General features: G+C 39.1%; 1 protein-coding gene and 1 pseudogene across 2 annotated transcripts in view; one reads left to right on the forward strand and one right to left on the reverse strand.

Moving 5' to 3' along the window:
• The window catches only part of PTPRA (protein tyrosine phosphatase receptor type A), a 150,099-nt gene that overhangs the window by 110,997 nt on the left and 17,671 nt on the right, over positions 1-21,431 (reverse strand). The gene's annotated exons all lie outside the window — the stretch shown is intronic.
• Positions 1-21,431, forward strand: part of LOC125109875 (60S ribosomal protein L17-like) — a 38,589-nt pseudogene that overhangs the window by 590 nt on the left and 16,568 nt on the right.

Genomic DNA, 21,431 nt, shown 5'->3' on the forward strand with positions numbered 1-21,431 from the left:
ACAAAAAATGTAAGGCCTTCTGAGTGATGCAGTTGCTTAAATGTCCAGCTCTTAAAGTTTCAGCTCAGGTCATGATCTCAGGGTCATGAGATCAAACCCCTGTGTCAGGCTCTGCACACTGCATGGAGTCGGCTTGAGATTCTTCCTGCCTCCCTCTACCTCTCTACCTCTATCCCTCTACCTCTGCCCTACCCCCCAGCTCACGTGATCTATCTCTTTAAAAAAAAAAAAAAAAAAAAAAAAAAAGACAAATGCAGTCTGTAGTGACAGACAGCAGATCCCTAATAGCCAGCAGCCCAAGAAGGGGATGGAGAGGAATAACTGGGCAGGACACGAGAGAACTTGTTGGGGTTAAAGAAATGTTACGTATCTTCACTGTAGTGATGATCATTATGATATATAAATTTGGCAAAACTCATCCAATTGTATATGGAAAACAGGTACATTTTATGTTAAGAAGATTGGTTATACCTCAATTAAGCTGATTTTTAAAAAGACAATCTCATTAATATTTGATATCCTGAAACACACCTGCAATACAATCTTGCCGAGCATTCATAACAAACCCAACATACAATGCAAAAGGTACAACAAAAGCTAATTAATTGCTATTTAAAAGTCTATGTACTGGTATTATACACCATATTAATAAAGAAGCAAAACACATGATCTCACTGCAGAAAAAGCATTTAAAATCAGACACCCCTTCATCACAAAAATACACTCAATGCTCACAGTGCACAACACTGTCCAATATGCCACTTTAATGTTTGTCATCTCACAAATCCACAAATTTACCCCCTTTTGCACAGATTCACCATGCACTACATATGTTAGCACTTTCTGAAGTGACTGAATGTACAGATCAGCAAACATCTTCTTCTTTTTTCTAGATTTCCCTTATTGTTGATTCATTAATACTGAACTAATAGCCAACAGCACTTTAACTTATGAATAGACAAAGCTTATCTAAGATGGATGCATATATAAGTACACATACATGTTTGCATATGCTCTAGTTCACTGAGAGGGCCTAGGCAGCTATAACCCAGTAGAACAATCATACCTAGCTCAAGACCTGGTTTCTAAATACACCCTCCAATAAAAGGAACCATTTCACTTCTTGGTGAAATGACTGCTTTCAGGGCTGAGGCAGGAAAAGTACAGAAGAGACTGGAACATCTTATACCACAAAGTCAGAAAGAGAAGTGATCAAAGAATGATAGACCATGTCAAAAGGATATAGGAGCCAGCCTGAAGTCAGAGGCATCCACTAGCCAAATCTGGGACAAATTCAGCATCAAAGTAACATTATATTAATATATAATAACTCATTGAATAAAATAGAAATGCATAAATACATATGAATATAAGTTATTACATACACTGGGAGAAGAGGCTTTTGCTCATAATATGTCAACTAACGAATGTGAAAGAAATGATAAAATTAGAAAAATCATCATTTGACAACCACTGTAGGAATACCAATGATGTTAAAGAAATACCAATGATGTTAAAACTAGTGGGGGAGGGGCGCCTGGGTGGCTCAGTGGGTTAAGCCGCTGCCTTTGGCTCAGGTCATGATCTCAGGGTCCTGTGATCGAGTCCCACATCGGGCTCTCTGCTCAGCAAGAAGCCTGCTTCCCTCCCTCTCTCTCTCTGCCTGCCTCTCCGTCTACTTGTGATCTCTCTCTGTCAAATAAATTAAAAAAAAAAAAAAAAAACTAGTGGGGGAAAACTTCATAGGGAATGAGATATTCACATGGTTTCAAAATGCTTCGTCCTCACAAAGCACTCACTGGAAAATATAAGTAAATTTACGTACAGAAAACCAGCAGAACCTATCTTAATGAAGTGATCACAATTAACATAAGAGAAATGAAACACACAGTGTCCCTCCTGACAAAATAAAAGACTACAGCACCATTTATGTGGTATTCCTGACAAAATGCATATTCTGAATCTAACCATGAAGAAACATCAGGCCCAGACTGAGATATGATCTTCAAAATAACATACTACACTCTTCAAAAATATCAAGATGATCAAGTCAAAGACAGGACAACAAAATTTAACGTGTAATTCTGAACTAGATCCTTCTGCTCTACAGGTCATTATTGAGACAACTGGTAAACTTGAATGGGATCTGAGGATTAGCTGGTACTACTGTATCACTGTTAAACTCCGGATTTTAATGGACGTATTGTGGTTACATGGGAGAATGTCCCCATTTGTAGGAAATGCACACTGAAGTATTCAAAGCTGACGAAGCATCAAGTGAGCAACTTACTCTCAAATGGCTCAGGGAGGGAAAAGGCTCTTTGTACTATTACTGCAACTTCTCTGTAAACTTATTTCAAAATAAAAGTCAAAATGCAAATATTAACAACAAAAAAGCACAAAAAAGCAACGTCTCAGGATTATAAAAACCTAATTCTTCTTCAGTAAAATTTCTGGATAGAAAAGTATCTCATTACCCTCACTTACTTTTACCAGCTTTTCTAATAATATATCTCATTTTCATAGCACTTCCAAATTGAAATTTCTGTGATGATAGAAATGTTCCAGACATATATGCTGGCCAACACACTAGCACACAAGGGTGAAGACTACCACATTGGAAGTGCAGGACTAGAGAACAGCAGAAACTACAAAAGATCAAAAAACTTCTTCATTAAAAAAATAGTTTTAGGGGCGCCTGGGTGGCTCAGTGGGTTAAGCCTCTGCCTTGAGCTCAGGTCATGCATGATCTCAGGGTCCTGGGATCAAGTCCCATATCAGGCTCTCTGCACAGAGGGGAGCTTGCTTCCCCCTCTCTCTCTGCCTGCCTCTCGGCTTCTTGTGATCTCTCTCTGTCAAATAAATGAAAAAATAAAATCTTTAAAAAAATAGTTTTAATACTAATAAAATTTTAAAACAAATTAAGTTACTTTACTTTTTCTATACTTGTTGATAGACTAATGGCCTATATTTTTCAAAATTTCTGTTTCTTAATTTCTTAATCAAGTCTGAGTATTTATTAGAAGTAACTGCCTACTTGGGGCACCTGAGTGTCTCAGTTGGTTAAGCCTCTCTTGATTTGGGCTCAGGTCATGAACTCAGGGTTGAGACAGAACTGCATATTGGGCCCTGTGATGGGCTTGGAGACTGCTTAAGATTTTTCTCTCTCCGGGGCACCTGGGTGGCTCAGTGGACTGAGCCTCTACCGTCAGCCCAGGTCATGATCTTGGGAGTCCTCGGACAGAGCCCTGCATCAGGCTCTCTGCTCAGTGGAGAGTCTGCTTCTCCCTCTCCTTCTGTGTGCTCTCTCTCTCTCTCTCTCAAAGGAAACGTTAAAACAAAACAAAACAACTCTCTCTCCCTCTTCCTCTGCCCCCCACAAAAGAAGTAATCACCTACCTATCTTTTAAGAGCAGTTTTTTTGTTGTTTTTCTTTAAACTGACTTTCCTTTCAGTATACCATTCCAATCGATTCATACTCTTGTCTACTTCTTCAAGTATGCTCTCCTAAAATCTAGGGACATGTACATGTCTACCCAATATTCCCAATTCTGGCTCTCACAGTTACATCACAAAGTCACATTCTCCCAAATTTCTTGTAATTTACACCTTACTTTTACTCCCTCTCATACTCCTCTTTCCCCAGCTATAGCTGCTACACTGTACATTAACTGGTATTATAAGTTTCTTTTCTGCCATGCTCAAGGTAAGTAAGGTACCTCTAGATCAAATCAGCTTATTTCAATACAATTATTTCTTTTCCACATGAAATATACTTATGACTTAGCCAATTATTCCAGTACTTTAAACCAAGGTCTAAAAGTCAAAATCTAGTTTAATGACATCATCTACATAGAATACAGGAAAAGAATAACAGCATGCTTCATGCTCATCAAATTCTACAACTCCTGATTTGAAAAGAAATGCAAAGTAAAATTCTTTCCCTTGTGATTCACCTTGGTAACCAAATGCCTTGAGCAAATGCAGAGGCATTACCTACATACAAGGTTCTGTTATTGTTCATGACTGAATTAATTCAGAACCAGAAAAAAAAAACTGTCTTGTATTTAACAGGTCCATAAAGTTAATACCTATGCCAAATATCTTTTGACACATTTAACAAATCTTGGAAAATCAAGAGTTCTACCAAAGACAGAGTTTTAAGAGTTGATTTAAAAGAATCCCTCCACCCCTCTTCTACCTTCTTAAAAAGATTTATTTATTTAACATGTGCATCTGTGAAGGAGGAAGGGTGGGAAGAGGGAGAGAGAATCCCAAGCAGACTCCACCTGAGCATGAAACTCTTCGCAATGTTTGATCCCACGACTAGGAGACCATGACCCAAATGGAAATCAAGAGTGGGATGCCCAAACAAATGAGCCACCCATGTGCCCCTTCCCTCTGGCTTCTATTAATAACTATTTAAAACAAAAATAAAATTTAAAAGCAATTCAAAATCCCTAACATCAAACTTATTTAAGAAGATGCTTTATAGAACAACCTCCACCTTAAAATCAAATTGGAGATTTCCAAGTCAACATGGCATCAACGCAAGCAGTGCCCATTATGCTGGCCTAGTAAAATGCCAAAGAATATACAAAAGCCAGGACTGGGGTGGGGGAATCTGACCGGGTCTAAGCTCCACATGCTGTCTTCTAAACCAGAGCAACAGGGCGCCTGGGTGGCTCAGTGGGTTAAGCCGCTGCCTTCGGCTCAGGTCATGATCTCAGGGTCCTGGGATCGAGTCCCACATCGGGCTCTCTGCTCAGCGGGAAGCCTGCTTCCCTCTTTCTCTCTCTCTGCCTGCCTCTCCGTCTACTTGTGATCTCTCTCTGTCAAATAAATAAATAAAATCTTAAAAAAAAAATAAAAAAAAATAAAATAAACCAGAGCAACATGTATAGCATAGCAGAGGCAGGAAAAAGAAGAACTCACCCTCTCTTCTCTACCTCCATTAGGAAAATAGAAAATTTAGGGACCAGAAAGCCAAGCAACAACTCAAAAATCTTATAAGAAAACTTTTTTTGCCTTTTTAAATACTGATAAATGTAGTATCTGCTTGCTGTAAAAATCTCAAGCAATGGGGCACCTCACTGGCTCAGCTGGTAGAACATGAGACTCTCAATTTGAGGGTCACTGAGTTCAAGCCTCACACTGGATATAGAGCTTACATAAAAAAAAAAAACTAAAACAGGGGTGCCTGGCTGGCTCAGTCAGTTATGCATCTGCCTTTGGCTCAGGTCATGATTCCAGGGGCCTGCAACAGAGCCCCACATCAGGCTCTCTACTCAGTGGGAAGCCTGATTCTCCCTTTCCCTCTGCCTACCACACCCCCTGCTTCTATGCTCTCTTTCAAATAAATAAAATCTTAAAGAAATAATAAAATAAAAATAAAAGGAAAAATTAAAAGATGAGCTTTAAAAAAATCTTAAGCAATACCAAAGCATATGAAGTATAAAGTGAAAGTCTCCCATGTTTTCTTTTGCCTTTTGTGGTTCAGTACTGGTCCGTTCAGTTACTGACATTAGGTTTTATTTGGTGAACTGTCTTTTTGTGCCCTTTGCCCATTTTTCTAATAGTGTTTTGGTCTGTTTCTTATCCACGGGTACCCTTACTAATGTCATACCAAGATGACAATAATCTTTTCCTTACATATGGTTCCAAATACGTTTCCCCAACATGCAGTTTATTTTTTTTTAAGAGATTTTATTTATTTGAGAGAGAGAGAGCATGTGCGTGAACACAGAAGTGAGGGGGAGAAACAGATTCCCTGCTGAGCAGGGAGCCTGATGTGGGGCTAAATCCCAGGCCCTTGGGATCATGACCTGCGCCGAAGGCAGACGTTTAACTGACTGAGCCACCCAGGTGACCTGCAGTTTATCTTTTAGTTTAGTTTCTATTATCTTTTTATGCAATCAAATTTTATGCTATCTTTTCCTTCTTGATTTTGGCCTTGGTATAATGCCTTATGCTAAATGGAGATGAGCAAACCATCTGTTTTAGTTAGGGCTACAAGCTAAGAATGATTTTACACTTTTTAATGGTTGATAAAAAAATCAAAAGAATATTTCATGACATGAAAATTATGTGAAATCCAAACTCCAGTGTCCATAAATAACATCAAATACAGCTGCACTCACTCATTTACATGTTGCCTATGGATGGCATCAACACTACACTGGCAGAATTGACTGGTTACTTGTATATATGGTGCTCACAGAGCTTTGTCCTGCTGCTCAGCATACCACAAATCACAGTGAGGAAGCTTTAACTCAACAGCATTTTGATCGGCACATACACATACTGGCATACTGCATTGTGATAGTTTACTTCTTTGTATTACTAGTGCATGGCTATCATGTCAAAACAAAAAAGAAGAGAAAGCATACAATGTCCTGATTTAAAGCACAGTGGACAGTGTGGATTACTTTGTTAAGAAGTCACATGAGAGGGGCGCCTGGGCGGCTCAGTGGGTTAAGCCTCTGCCTTCGGCTCAGGTCGTGATCTCAGGGTCCTGGGATGGAGTCCCGCATCCGGCTCTCTGCTCAGCAGGGAGCCTGCTTCCTCCTCTCTCTCTGCCTGCCTCTCTGCCTATTTGGAATCTCTCTGTCAAATAAATAAATAAATAGTATCTTTAAAAAAAGTCACATGAGAAAGCTCTGTGTTTATTAGGCAATGACACTGTAGCTACACTAGGAGAATTCAATATATATCAATATTAGCACACTAAGTGGTCAACCAATATTCCCAATTCACAGGAAAGCCATGATCTGAAAAATCCAAGAGACTGGTCTATTAGCCAAGCAAAAAAAGTAATTCGCCAATGATGAGGTGGTTAAACCACACTCAGCTCCAGGTGATGAAGAAATATATTCAGAGAGAATAAACTTAAGACTACTAGCTTTTCAGCAAGACCAGTTGCTCCAAAAGTTGAGGACAAAGGGAATAAGATTATTATCTCTTAAAAAAGACAAATTAGTTTATGGAGATTCTCTGTTTCTCGATGAGTTGACAGATGTTACCAATACTGCTCAGTTATTTACTCAGAGTCAATACCAAATTTAAACTGAATGAAGAGCGGCGCCTGGCTGGCCCAGTTGGGGCAACATGCAATTCTTGATCGCATGGTTGTGAGTTCAAGCCCCACAATGAGTGAGAGACAACTTAAAAATTTAAAAATAAGAAAAAGAAAATCTTTAAAAACAATCAAGTGAATGAAAAATTAGCTTCCACAAATAGTCTGTCAAACAACTATAAGTCAGAAGTTGAGAAAATACTAATTCAGTACAACTTGAAGGGGAATCTGCTAAAATGTGTTCTGATGATAGTAAAAATATATGTGGAGTAGATAAAAGCTTAATTGGATAATTTACAAAATTTGTTAAGATATAAGTTAATTCATTATATTTTTAATCAGCAGATACTATGAAAAATATTCAAATTTATCATGTGTTATTAAACAAACAGTGTGGATGGTGAACTTCACTCGCTGTCATGGACTTAACTATTGCCAGAAATAAAAGCTGAATAAACCTGACTTGCCTGACCACAGAGCAGTTTGGTGACTTTGGTGTAGTAAAATTTTGTGATTTTTCATCTTTTAAGCTTGTGACTGAGAATGAGATTTTTCAGAACGATAAGACCTCTTGCAGATACTATTATCAAATAATGAACAGCTCTGAAACTTAGCTTTTGCTGCAAATTTATAAGATTTAATAAATTCAATCTACAATTACCAGGGCAGGGGGCACCTGGCTGGTTCAGCTGGTACAGCATGCGACTCCTGATCTGGGGAATGTGGGTTCAAAGCCCCACGCTGGGTGTAGAGGTTACTTAAAAATAAAATCTAACAAATTTTCTTAAATAAAAATTACCAGGGGAGAATAGCACTTATATGTGAAGCTTTAATTAAGTCATTTAGACAAAACTAATATTTGAATCATAAGCACTTTCAAAAGTTGCTTTATACACTTTCCATGCTATCAAATTTAAAATAAGAAGTGAGATCTCCACTGCTGAACAAATATGCGGGTGGATATATTTTCTTAGCTCAATACTACAGTTTTTTAGGATTTCAATGTAAGTGCAAAGAAAACTTCCATATTTCAAAGTCTATTTAACAGTGAAATTATGGAGTTTCCATGTAACCTCCAAATAGAAGTAACTAATCTGCTATGAAATGACATGCTAAAAGGCAAATATTAAAAGAAAAACCTAATATAATTCTATAAGCACTTCCCAAGTTATTAATATGCTCAATAAAATCATATACTTGGGGGCTGATACCAATATTTGGCTGGGGTGCCTGGGTGGCTCAGTCAGTAAAGTACCCAACTCTTCGTTAGGCTTTGGTCATGATCTCAGGGTCCTGGGATCGAGCCCTATGTAGGGCTCCCTACTGGAGAGGGGAGTCTGCCTGATATTCTCTCTCTCCCTCTGCCCTCCCAACTTGCCCTTTTTCTCTCTCTCTAAAATAAATAAAACTTGGGGTGCCTGGGTGGCTCAGAGGGTTAAGCCTCTGCCTTTGGCTCAGGTCATGGTCTCAGTGTCCTGGGATCGAGCCCTGCATCGGGCTCTCTGTTCAGCGGGAAGCCTGCTTTCCCCTTTTTCTCTGCCTGCCACTCTGCCTGCTTGTGATCTCTCTCTCTCTCTCTCTCTCTGTCAAATAAATAAATAAAATCTTAAAAAAAATAAAGTAAAATAAATAAAACTTAAAAAAATATTTGGTCATACATCTGTGTAAAGACATTTCAAAGATGAAACATATAAAATGATATATTTCATTTACAATTAATTTTAATAGGAAACATTAACTCTGAATCCCAATTAAGAAAAATGTATCACCCCCAAAAAGAATTCCACTTTTCTCATTAATACACCTATTATTACAGAAAGTTGTACTCAGTAATTATTATATTTTAATTTCATCAGTAAGAATTTGTGGGGGTGCCTGGGTGGCTCAGATGGTTGGTGATGATCCCAGAGTCCTGGGATAGAGGCCAGCATAAGGCTCCCTGCTCAGCAGGGCGTCCGCTTCTCCTTCTTACTCTGCCCTTCCCTGCCCCACACATGCATGAAATAAATAGATAAACTCTTTAAAAAAAAAAAACCCAGATGGGATGCCTGGGTGGCTCAGTCGGTTAGGCAACTGCCTTCAGCTAAGGTCATGATCCCAGGATCCTGGAATGAAGTCCCGTATTGGGATCCTTGATCAGTGGAGTCGTCTGCTTCTCCCTCTGTTTGCTGCTCCCCCTGCATGTGTGCTCGTTCTCTCTCTGACAAATAAATAAAGAAAATATTAAAAAAAAGAAAAGAAGAGAAAAGAAATTTGTGGAAATGTGTCTTTTAAAGTACTTACATAATAGCCTTGATCTTGTTTTTCGGCTTGCAAAGCCTAAAGTATTTACTCTTTGGCTTTTTACAGAAAATGTTTGATGACCCCTACTTTGGAGAAAGGTTTTCTTTAACCTAAGCATGTAAAAGCATCTCCTCTATCTCCTTCAGGGATCAGTAAAAACTTTTACCCAAGACAAACAAGGCTTGGAGCTGGTTGCTTACATGAAAAAATGCAATAGATCAAGTAATCAAAAAAATATATATGTTAGTTAAATATTTGATTTTTACTTAAAACAAATACATGTACATTCATCTGCCAATATTTTGGTAGGGAACCAAGGTCACACTGTGAGTACAGATCTGCTAATTTATGTTTCACATGTTCTTTCTTGCATGTATCATATCCGTGATTTTAAATTTCAATTTAAGATGGAACAAGAATTCAGAAACAACTTGGGACCCTGGGTGGCTCATCTGGTTGAGCAACTACCTCCGGCTCAGGTCATGGTCCCAGAGTCCAGGGATCGAGTTCTGAGTCGGGCTCCCAGTTCCACAAGGAGTCTGCTTCTCCCCTTCTGACTTCTCCCATCTCATACTCTCTCTCAGTCTCTCTCTCAAATAAATAAAATCTTTTTTTTTAATTAAAAAAAAAAAGAATTCAGACAACTTTGGCATAGAATCTTTAACAAGATTTTTAGAATTTTTTTCCTCCTAACCTTCAAAAGTGTTTGTGGCCACAACTAATAAGACAGTAATGGGGGTGGGGGAAGGCACACCAGGCTGGCTCAGCTGGAAGACCATACAACTCTTGATATCTTGCAGTAGTGAGTTCAAGCCCCATGTTGGGTGTAGAGATTACTAAAAATAAATAAATAAAACTTAAAAAAAAGTAGTAATTTTGGGGGGAAGGGGACTTGTATTTATCTAACTCTTTCAGGATCTCCAACCTAACTTTCTTAAAAACAACTACTTTCAGGGGCACCTGGATAGTTCAGTGGGTTAAGCACCTGCCTACAGCTGGAGTCATGATCCCAGTGTCCTGGGATTGAGCCCCACATCAGGCTCCCTGCTTGCTGAGGGGCCTACTTCTCCCTCTCCCTCTGCCACTCCCCCTGCTTGTGTTTGCTCTCTGTTAAATAAATAAATAAAATCTGGGGCGCCTGGGTGGCTCAGTGGGTTAAGCCTCTGCCTTCGGCTCAGATCATGATCTCAGGGTCCTGGGATCGAGCCCCGCATCGGGCTCTCTGCTCAGCAGGGAGCCTGCTTCCTCCTCTCTCTCTGCCTGCCTCTCTGCCTGCTTGTGATCTCTCTCTGTCAAATAAATAAATAAAATCTTTAAAAATAAATAAATAAATAAATAAATAAAATCTTAAAAAAAAATTTTATACTCATATTTTATTATAATCATATAATATTTAATTAGGTTGCAAAATTATGGTAAGTGTAACTGGCATACACAGGTTTGGAACATACTGACCTGAGTCGAAGGCAGCGGCTTAACCCACTGAGCCACCCAAGCGCCCCATCAAATTTATCTTTTAAAAAAATCCTTCAGGGGGCACCTGGGTGGCTCAGTGGGTTAAAGCCTCTGCCTTCAGCTTGGGTCATGATCCCAGGGTCCTGGGATCAAGCCCCCGCATCGAGCTCTCTGCTCAGCAGGGAGCCTGCCTCTCCCTCTCTCTGCCTACCTCTCTGCTTACTTGTGGTCTCTGTCAAATAAATAAATAAAAATCTTAAAAAAAAAATCCTCCAGTAAGGCTCTACAGTTTTCTTCATATTCATCTTGCATACTTCCTTTTTAAGTAAGATTTACCCCCTTATTTTAGAAAGCGAGAAAATGTGAGCGGGGGGAGGGGCAGAGAGAGAGGGAGACAGACTCCCCCATGAGCAGGGAGGCCAACACAGGCCTTGATCCCACTTCCCTGAAAACCATGACCTGAGCTGAAACCTAGAGTCCAAACCAAAAGTCCTACTCACCCAACTGAGCCACTCAGGCACCCCTAGTATGTGTTTAAGTTAATTTGTGCTGTCTCCTATTTCCATATCATTTTTTTAAATTTAAAATTCTGCTAGTGTAGCACTTAACACAATGTATAAAGAATTAAGTTTTGTAACAGGTCATCTTCACTTCTTTTTTTTTTTTTTTAAAGATTTTATTTATTTATTTGACAGAGAGAGACCACAAGCAGATGGAGAGGCAGGCAGAGAGAGAGAGAGAGGGAAGCAGGATCTCTGCCGAGCAGAGAACCCGATGCAGGACTCGATCCCAGGACCCTGAGATCATGACCTGAGCCGAAGGCAGCGGCTTAACCCACTGAGCCACCCAGGCGCCCTTTTTTTTTTTTTTTTAAAGATTTTATTTATTTATTTGACAGAGAGAGACCACAAGCAGATGGAGAGGCAGGCAGAGAGAGAGAGAGAGGGAAGCAGGATGTCATCTTCACTTCTTCACCCTTCTCCGCCTACACCCCTCCACAATAGGAAGCTCTCCAGGGAAGAGGATGTGTCTCAGTCACCTTTCAAATCCCAGCACCTACTGAGCATTCAGCAATCCAACAATCAATGCTTCTCAAATCAACAAATATCTTGGTAAGTTACGTAAACCCAATACTAAATCTTTACAAGGGATCTGAAAACAGATGGTTTATTCATTTGCAATAAGGAAGAGATTCCTAAATCCTCCACCATTCTTGTTAATCTAAAAAACACATACGTCAAAAATACCTTCCTGCTTGTAAGTCCTTCATAAATTCAGTATAAGCCTTTCCTGAATTCATTATTCAGCCTTACTCCTTATGTGTAAATGTAATAGTCAGCTCCCTATGAATTAGGCATGTGACACAGTTTAGCTCATTTACTCCCCATGACAACCCTATGAAGTGGACGTTATTATCCCCCATTTTGCAGATAAGGAAACTAAGGCACGGAGAGGTTAAGTAACTTGTCCCATGTTACATATATAATAAATAGTGGAGATGGGATTTGAACCAACACAGTCAGCTTCAGAATCCACAAAATATTTTTTTTTTGAATTAATTTTTTTTAGAGTACATATGCACGTATGCATGAGGGGTGGGGGAGGGGCAGAGGGAGAGGGAGAAAGAGAGAATCTCAAGCAGACTCCTTGCTCAACGTGGAACCTGACAAAGGGCTCCATCTCACAACCCTTAGATGATGACCTGAGCCAAAATGAAAGAGTTGGATGCTTAACTGACTAAGCCATCCAGGTGCCCTTTAAAATGACGTTTAAAGAGTCATTATTTCATATTTTCATTTCATCAGCAGGTAGACTTTAGTGGGCCAGATGAAAACCTTCACTATGTTAAATAAAGTTAAGCTCTACAACTGTTAATATTTTGAATACATAAAAGTTGAAAACAAAAGATAAAATCAAGTTAGTAATGTTTTAAAGTAGTCTTAAAAAATGACTAAACATTAATAATTCTGTAATTTATAATATTTCTGGTTAAATTAGACATAAAAATCTTTAGGTAAATCACTGCAGTTTTGTTTAGCAACCTGTTAATATTTAACTGAGTCACTTAAAACTATTCAACGAATTCCCACTCCCTTTGAGATGCTCTGGAATCATTTGGCACCAACCTTCTCAAAATGTATTATTAAAGAATCTCATGCTTTTAAAAGAAAAGATCAGACCTCTGCGAGCAGCTGCCAAGAATGAGTTTACTGCCTGGTTTCCATGACTGCATCAATCTGAAATCAGCACAAGAGAGAAGACGTATCCTGGAAACCAATCCTTTCCTTCCCTCAATTAAGAAAGGGAGTAGGAAAAAGAGAGAAAAAGCTTCAGAATAATTTAACTTGTGTTCAATGTGCCCATTGCATATGATAGTCATGGGCAAAAGTCCTGTCCCAATCAAACTTAGAAGAAAGTTATGAGATGCCCAGTGGAAAACCCCAAATAATTTTACAGACTATCTTATGATATACATATACAATATGTACAAGTCTGATTTCAATCTTTGAAAATCACGTAGAAGCTGAACCAGTAAGAGCTTCGTGAATAATACCTACTTGCGACAATATTTAGTACCCCCTCAATATTCTTACTATACAACTGCATGCGCCCATCTAAATTCTCTGCACACATCCCGTACCAGATTCAGGAGCAGACTGAATATACTTATGCAAATACCTGAACTTCATAACATAAATCCATTCATTTCAACTACACTTCTAAGGCAAGAACTTCCTATGAAGTGCAAATGAACTTAAATGAAATATTATTAAGCAGAACATGCCAGGTTTTCTTAAACCAAGGCCCTCCTTCCTTGAAGCTATAAATATACTTCCTGTCATCAACAGCAATGGCTGGAGCAACCCCTCTGTTCAAAAGAACTAAAAATACACTATTGTACATATCCTCTCCTTTGCTACCCACCCACCATTCCAAAAGGAACTGACAAAGGGAAATGCAGAGTTGTGTAAAGTTCCGCTGAGAGGAGTGCAGAGACTGTAACTTTCCTTTAAAGGGGGGGGGGAATCACCTTCAACTGAATGATGTCTAGAGAGAGATTAATCAGCTATTACAGGGTTGGGGTCAATTTTAAAATCTTTGAAGGAGCTATTCCTGATCACAGGTTATATTTTGCATTTCATTAACTGTTATATGCGGACTAGTCTCATTTGATTAAAACATGTTAGGGCATGGGGCTGACTGAGCCAGTGGAGCATGCAAGTCTTGATCTCAAAGTTGTGGGTTTGAGTCCCAAGTTGGGTTTAGAGATTACTTAAAAATAAATATAAAAATAAATTTTGAAAACCATGTTAACTGGAGCACCTCGTAGCTCAGTCGTAAAGCGTCTGCCTTTGACTCAGGTCATGATTCCTGGGGTCCTGGGATTGAGCCCCACATCAGGCTCCCGGCTCAGTGGGAAGCCTGCTTCTCCCTCTCCCATTCCCACTCCCCCTGCTTTTGTGCCCTCTCTCACTGTGTCTCTCTCTGTCAAATGAATAAATAAAATCTTAAAGAATAAAATAAAAACCAAATTAACAGAAATTCATCCATGAGGATGGTGCAAAATGAGAACTGTCTGTATATAAAAATGGCTCATCGAACTAGATGGGAGTGCTCAGCTAGCAATTTCAGTGGGGTTGGGGCCATTGAGATGGCACTCATAGTCAGGGAACTGTTACCTAAAAGATGGAGCAAAAAGGACAGAAAGCCACATTCTCAATGTCAGAGAAAGGAGGAACAAATTCAAAATGGGGAATGACTAGGAAAAAGTGCTGTGGTGTTAGAATGGAATCAGTGAAGGCATCACAGTGAAATTATGGATTTCAACATTCTTAGCAGATATGGATGCTTGTGTATGTTTATATGCATATGTACATATATGTATAAAAATATTACAAATCTTCAACCACAAACACAACATCTGTCTTTCACTTCCAGCTTAACAGGGAACAACTTCCCACCACTATAAGTAATAAAGTCTCTCATCCATGCTTTCCTCTTGCTCCTCCTGCCTCCCAACAGATCCCGGCCACGTGACCGACTCTGCAAAGCATGGTGTGCTCCTTGCTTCTGGGGAAATATAAGTAAACTTCCTTCAATGGCACTGACCTCTTCATGGCTTCACTCAGTCATACTTATAAATTAAATGCTGGGTACATTTAAAAACAATAGCCTGCCTCTGACTTCAAATACAGCCTAAGAGCAATGACACCTCAGTAGCAAGGAACACGTCCAGTATCTAGATCTTTTTTTCTAAATACATCCTCGGGGCACCTGGGTGGCTCAGTCGGTTAAGCATTTGCCTTCAGTTCAGGTCATGATCTTGGGGTCCTGGGATCAAGCCCCATATTGGGCTCCCTCTTCAGCAGGGAGACTGCTTCTCTCTCCACCACTCGTGCTCTCTCGCTCTCTCTCTCTCAAATAAATAAAATCTTAAAAAAAAAAAATACAACCTCTAACCAAAGAAACCAGAGTTCCTTCACAAAATGGTTGATTCTAGGACTGGGCATGGAAAACCTTGTGCTAAAAAGTAAGAATCTTAAGTAAGTCATCTAGGACGTGTAGATGGCTCAGTTGGTTAAGCATCTGCCTTCAGCTCAGGTTATGATCCTAGGGTCCTAGGATAGAGTCCTGCATCCCTGGCTCCCTGCTCTGCAAGGAATCTGCTTCTCCTTCTTTCAGTTCCTGCTCTCTGTCACTATCTCTGCCAATCTCTCTCAAATAAATAAATAAAATCTTTAAAGAGAAGGAAAGAAAGAAAAGGAAGTGATCAAAGAATGATGGGGGCGTGAAAAAAAAGGCATAGGAACCAACCTGAAAGAGTTCCCACTGGCCAAATTAGTGATAATTTGAGCATCAAAAAAATGAAAAATTAGTAAAACAGGAATCCAGGAATCCATGCTGATATGTTTAAATGATTTTTTAAAAATAGAAAGAGAAACTTTACAGTGAAATGCCAAACTATGGATGCTGGAAGGAATGATGAAATTTTTAAAATTCACCATCTGGCAACCACTTAGTAATAACTGATTCAGGCACAAATCATCAGTGTATGCAAAAACTGGTAGGTGAAAATTTGATAAGAAATGGGCTATTTATATAGCCTCAAAGTATCATGTTATAAAACATGTATTATTTAATTATTAACTAGTAAGTACAAAATACCTTTGAACTAACATAGTATAAAAACCAAGTGATAAAATTTCACATAACCAGTAACGGGACAAGGTGGCATGTGCCTCCTGATACGATGTAGTGAAGAACACATCTTGTCTGTGGTGTTCCTGTCAAAAATGCATAACCTAAACCTATTTATGAGGAAACATCAGACTAACCCAAATTGAGGAACATTTCACAAAGTAACTGGCCTATTCTTCAAAACTGTCAAGATAACTAAAACGAGTAAAGACTGAGTAACTATTCAAAATCGAAGGAGACCAAAGAGGCATGACAACTAAAGGCACAGCTGTGAATGGTCTCTGAATCTGAGTTTCAAGGAGAAAGGAAGAGGTTTTCTGCTTTTGTTTCTGGAAGGAGGAGTTGATTTTTTATTGCTCTTTTGGGGGTTTTTGTTTTTGCTGTAAAGAACATAATTCGGGGGGGCGCCTGGGTGGCTCAGTGATTTGAAGCCTCTGCCTTCGGCTCGGGTCGTGATCCCAGGGTCCTGGAATCGAGCCCCACATCAGGCTCTCTGCTCACCGGTGAGCCTGCTTCCCCCTCTCTCTCTGCCTGCCTCTCTGCCTACTTGTGATCTCTGTCTGTCAAATAAATAAAATCTTTAAAAAAAAAAAAGAACATAATTCAGACATCAGTGAAATGTGAGTGGTATGAATTAGATAGCATGATTATACCAATATCTATTTCCTGATTTTAATGGGTGTGCTGTGGTTATACAGGAGAGTATCCTTGTTTTTAGGAAATACAAACTGATTTAGAGGTAACAGAGCTTTATGTCTGCAACTTATTTCTCAAATGATTCAGAAAAACTGTATAAACAGGGACATCTGGGTGGCTCAGTTGGTTGGATGGCTGACTCTTGATTTTGGCTCAGATCATGATCTCAGGGTTCTGCAATCAAGCCCTGAGATGGTCTCTGCATTCAGTGGGGAGTCTGCTCAAAGATTTTCTCTCTCCCTCTACCCCTCCCACCTTCACTCGCTTGTACACACACACACACACACACACACACACTCTCTCTCTCTCTCTACTAAGTAAATCTATAAAAAAGAAAAAAGAAAAACTGTATAAGAAAAGGATAGTATAAGAAGGATAAAGTGACAAAGATAAGGCAACTGTGGTAAAACTTAACATTAACAATGTGGAATCTGGGGGAAGGATATACTAGGACAAGCAGCAAATAAATATTAACAATTTCCAAAGGATTGAAATCATGTAAGTCCTATCTTTAACCACAGTGCAATTAATCTATAAAACTATTACAAAAAGGTAACTAGAAAAACTTCGTTTGAAAGCTAAAAGGCCCATACTTATAAATAACCCACGACCAAGGAAAGAAACCACATAAAGTTAGAAAATAGTCTAAACTGTATTAAAAAAAAAAAAAAAATCCATACCAAATCCATACCAAAATATGTAATCTGATGCCATCAATATATAAAATAAAAAAGGTACTACAGTTCATACTGGAACCAAGTTGTGCTTAATGTTTAAGAATTAATTAGTGACGGGGCGCCTGGGTGGCTCAGTCGGTTAAAGCCTCTGCCTTTGGCTCAGGTCATGATCCCAGGGTCCTGGGATCAAGTCCCACATCAGGCTCCTTGCTCAGGAGGAAGCCTGCTTCCCCCTCTGCCTGTGCTCCCCGTACTCACACACTCTGACAAATAAATACATAAAATAAAAGGTAAAGAGTTTCGGGGCGCCTGGGTGGCTCAGTGGGTTAAAGCCGCTGCCTTCAGCTCAGGTCATGATCCCAGGGTCCTGGGATCGAGCCCCGCATCGGGCTCTCTGCTCAGCAGGGAGCCTGCTTCCCTTCCTCTCTCTCTCTGCCTACTTGTGATCTCTGTCTGTCAAATAAATAAATAAAATCTTAAAAAAAAAAAAAAAGGTACAGAGTTTCAGTTGCGGATGATGAAAAAGTTCTGGAGATGGGTGGTGGTGACAGCAGCACAATCAAGGTGAATGTACACTGAAATGTGCACTTAAAAATAGTTAAAATGGTGGGCGCCTGGGTGGCTCAGTCAGTTAAGCAGCTGCCTTTGGCACAGGTCTTGGTCCCAGCGGAAGCCTGCTTCTCCCTCTCCCTCAGCCTGCCACCCCCCCCCCCCGCTTGTGCTCGCTCTGTCAAATAAATTTTAAAAATCTAAAAAAAAATAGTTAAAATGGCAGCACCTGACTGGCTCAGTTGGTAGAGCATCCAACTCTTCATTATCTGGGTCATGAGTTCAAGGCCCCAATGAGTAAATAAATTTCTTTAAAAAAAAAAAAACCAAAAGTTAGATGGTAAATTTTGTTGTGTATATCTTACAATACAAATTAGATAAACAGGGGTACCTGAGTGCCTCAGAAGGTTAAGCACCTGCCTTCGGCTCAGGTTGTGATCCCAAGGTTCTGGATTGAGCCCCACATCAGGCTCCCTGCTCGGCGGGGAGCCTGCTTCTCCCTCTCCTTCTATGCTCCCCCTGCTTATGCTCTCTTGCTCTGGTCAAATAAATAAATGAAATCTTTAAAACAAAAACAAAGCAAAAATTAGATAAACAAAGAGCTTAAAAGAAAAAAATAAAAATGTTTACTCCTAAAAAACTGATTAAGGTAAACTCATACTGACAACTGAAAAAAAATCATATGAATATCAATAAATGCAGAAAAAGCATGGGATACAATCCAACATCCACTCATAAAAAACTCTTTGCAGAAAAGGAATGGAAGGGAACTTCCTTAATCTGATATAGGGTATCTACAGCCAAACCACCCTAAGAATCACAGGGTTGGATTCAATAGAGTGTATGAGATTAGGTAACACTGCATGGAATATAAAACCTTGCACTCTTCTTTTAAAACCCTATCACAATTATTTGAAATGTAAAAGACAAAAAAATGGAAGTTATCTTCTTTGTGCTAATATTGTCTTGATGTCAAGAACAATGCCCTCAATAGAAAAAAAGGTATTCTAAGCTACTATTAGAAAAAATGGCTTAAGATCAACAACTTTAAAATCAAAGTCATCATTTGGGGCAGGAAGTGAATATCCAACAATTTCTTTAAATAGCAGAATTCTGTTTTCTAGAGTTACCTTTTCCAAAATTTGTCCTGTTAGATTCACCAGAAAACTGTGCTATTTGAAATCAGACATTTCACAGTTAAGATGTAGTATCTTAACCATGTACTTACAAACAATAACTGGGTACTTCATCTTTGACATTTCTGCAGACTAAACTCATTCAAATCATCCTCTCTTTAACTTAGAGAAGTTTGGGGTCTGGTCTATCCATTCATTTGTGGGTAGGTATAGTTGACCTCTTTCTGGTAACCACCTCAGTCAGGCCTACAGTGGCTCTGTGTCAAGACAGAGTCACCCCTATTCAAGGCAGTGTTGTCTTTTTCTTTTTTTAACTAAACCTTTTTTTTTAAAGATTTTTTTTTAATTTGTTTGCTTGAGTGAGTGAGAGAATGAGAAAGAGGACACAGAAAGAGAAGATGCCTACTTGTGATCTCTGTCAAATAAATAAATAAAATTCTTTAAAAAAAAAAAAAGAGAGAGAGAGAGAAGAAGCTGACTCCCCACTGAGCAGAGAGCCTGATGTGGAGCTTGATCCCAGGACTCTGATTTCCTGACTTGAGCTGGTCAGATACTTAACCAACTGAACCATCTAGGCACCCCGGCTGTGCTGTCTTTAGATTCCTTAATTTTCAAAGTAGGTTGAATTTGCCTGTAATGAGCAACTATACTCATGATTTCAAAGTTTCTTTTTCTAATTCAATAAAAGTCAATGATGAGAAATGAGGCAAAGAAAACTGCCTTTCATTTGGGCATTTGTGGACTCTGGCTAGACTGAGCAAAACTGTAACAAAACCTGTAACAAAATCACTACTGGGATGCCTATGTGGCTCAGTCAGTTGAGGATCTGCCTTCGGGTCAAGTCATGATCCCACGGTCCTGGGACTGAGTCCCACATTGGACTCCTTGCTCAGCAGGGAGCCCACTTCTTCCTCTCCCTCTGCCTGCTACTCCCCCTCCTTGTACTCTGTCAAATAAATAAATAAAATCTTAAATAAATAAATAAATAAATAGGCAAACTGAAAACAAAATATTCCTTTAAAGAAAAAATCACTACTGCAGGGATTCTTGAATTTGAGAGAGATAGATCCCTTTCAAAAGGAAAAAAGACTTTTCTTTTTTTTTTTTTTTTTTTAAGATTTTACATATATTATTTGAGAGAACAAGAGTGAGAGCACAGAGGGAGAAGCAGACTCCCCACGGAGCAGAGAGTCCAGCAGAGTCCAGGGCTCAATCCCAGGACCCTGAGATCATGACCTGAGCCAAAGGCAGATACTAAACCAACTGAGACACCCAGGTGCCCTGGAAACAAAATTCTTCACACATCTCCAACGTTAAGTTAAATTTTTAAATTAATGAATATAAACATAAAGCTAAGATACACAAATGAAACAAAATTACAAATTTAATATAAAAATATAAAACTAATGAAATTCAAATTATCTTTAATAAATAACAATAGATTTAGTGCTGAAATTATATCACCATTCACAACATGGATATGGTATAACAGGATTTTTTTTAGCTTGGCATGCCTAAACATATATCCCATATGCTCTCAATTCCATCACTTACTCATTCAAACAACTGCAATGAAGTTGCCCTATGTGCCCAACACAATGTGGCCTTCCATTAGTCCCACAAACTACATACTTACAAATAAATATGTAACCAATGATCCTAAAAATACACACAAAACATAAGCAACTGACACTGTGTGGCAATACTCAGATACAAGACAGGTAATCATTATACACTTATTTTTTATTTCAGATTACTAAAATTGAAAAAACCATTTCTCTCCAAAATATACCCAAGGACCCCCGTGGGAGATACTACACTACAGTCTGACTGCAGAGGTATTATTGGAAACATCCTCCACCATATCACACAATGCCCCTTTTAAGAGGAAAATACTGCAAACCTTAGTGCCAGGAAAGGCATGTAAGCCCAATGAATCTCTTGGAACCTCTTTGCCTTGGCTATCTTTAACTTGAGAGCTCAATACATAGTCAATTCTTTAAATTACTGCTCAGGGGTAACTGGGTGGTTCAGCTGATAAAGCAGCTAACTCTTGATTTTGTCTCTGGTCATGATCTCAGGGTCCTGGGATTGAGCCCTACATTAGGGCTCTCCGCTCAGCATGGAGTCTGCTTGCCCTCTCCCTCTGTTCCTCCCCCTGCTCACATGTGTGTGTTCTATCTCTAAAATAAACAAAATCTTTAAAAACATGAAATAAATGACTGTTCAGGATCTAAAGGATTGCACTCTCTGTACTAATATCCCCAGGCTGCCTCTCTCTTATCATGAGACCTTTATTTTCCATATACTCTGACTTTTTAAATACATATGTGTATATATATAAAATTTATTTGTTCTTAT

This window comes from Lutra lutra, chromosome 9 (assembly GCF_902655055.1).
Source record: "Lutra lutra chromosome 9, mLutLut1.2, whole genome shotgun sequence".
NCBI lineage: Eukaryota > Metazoa > Chordata > Mammalia > Carnivora > Mustelidae > Lutra > Lutra lutra.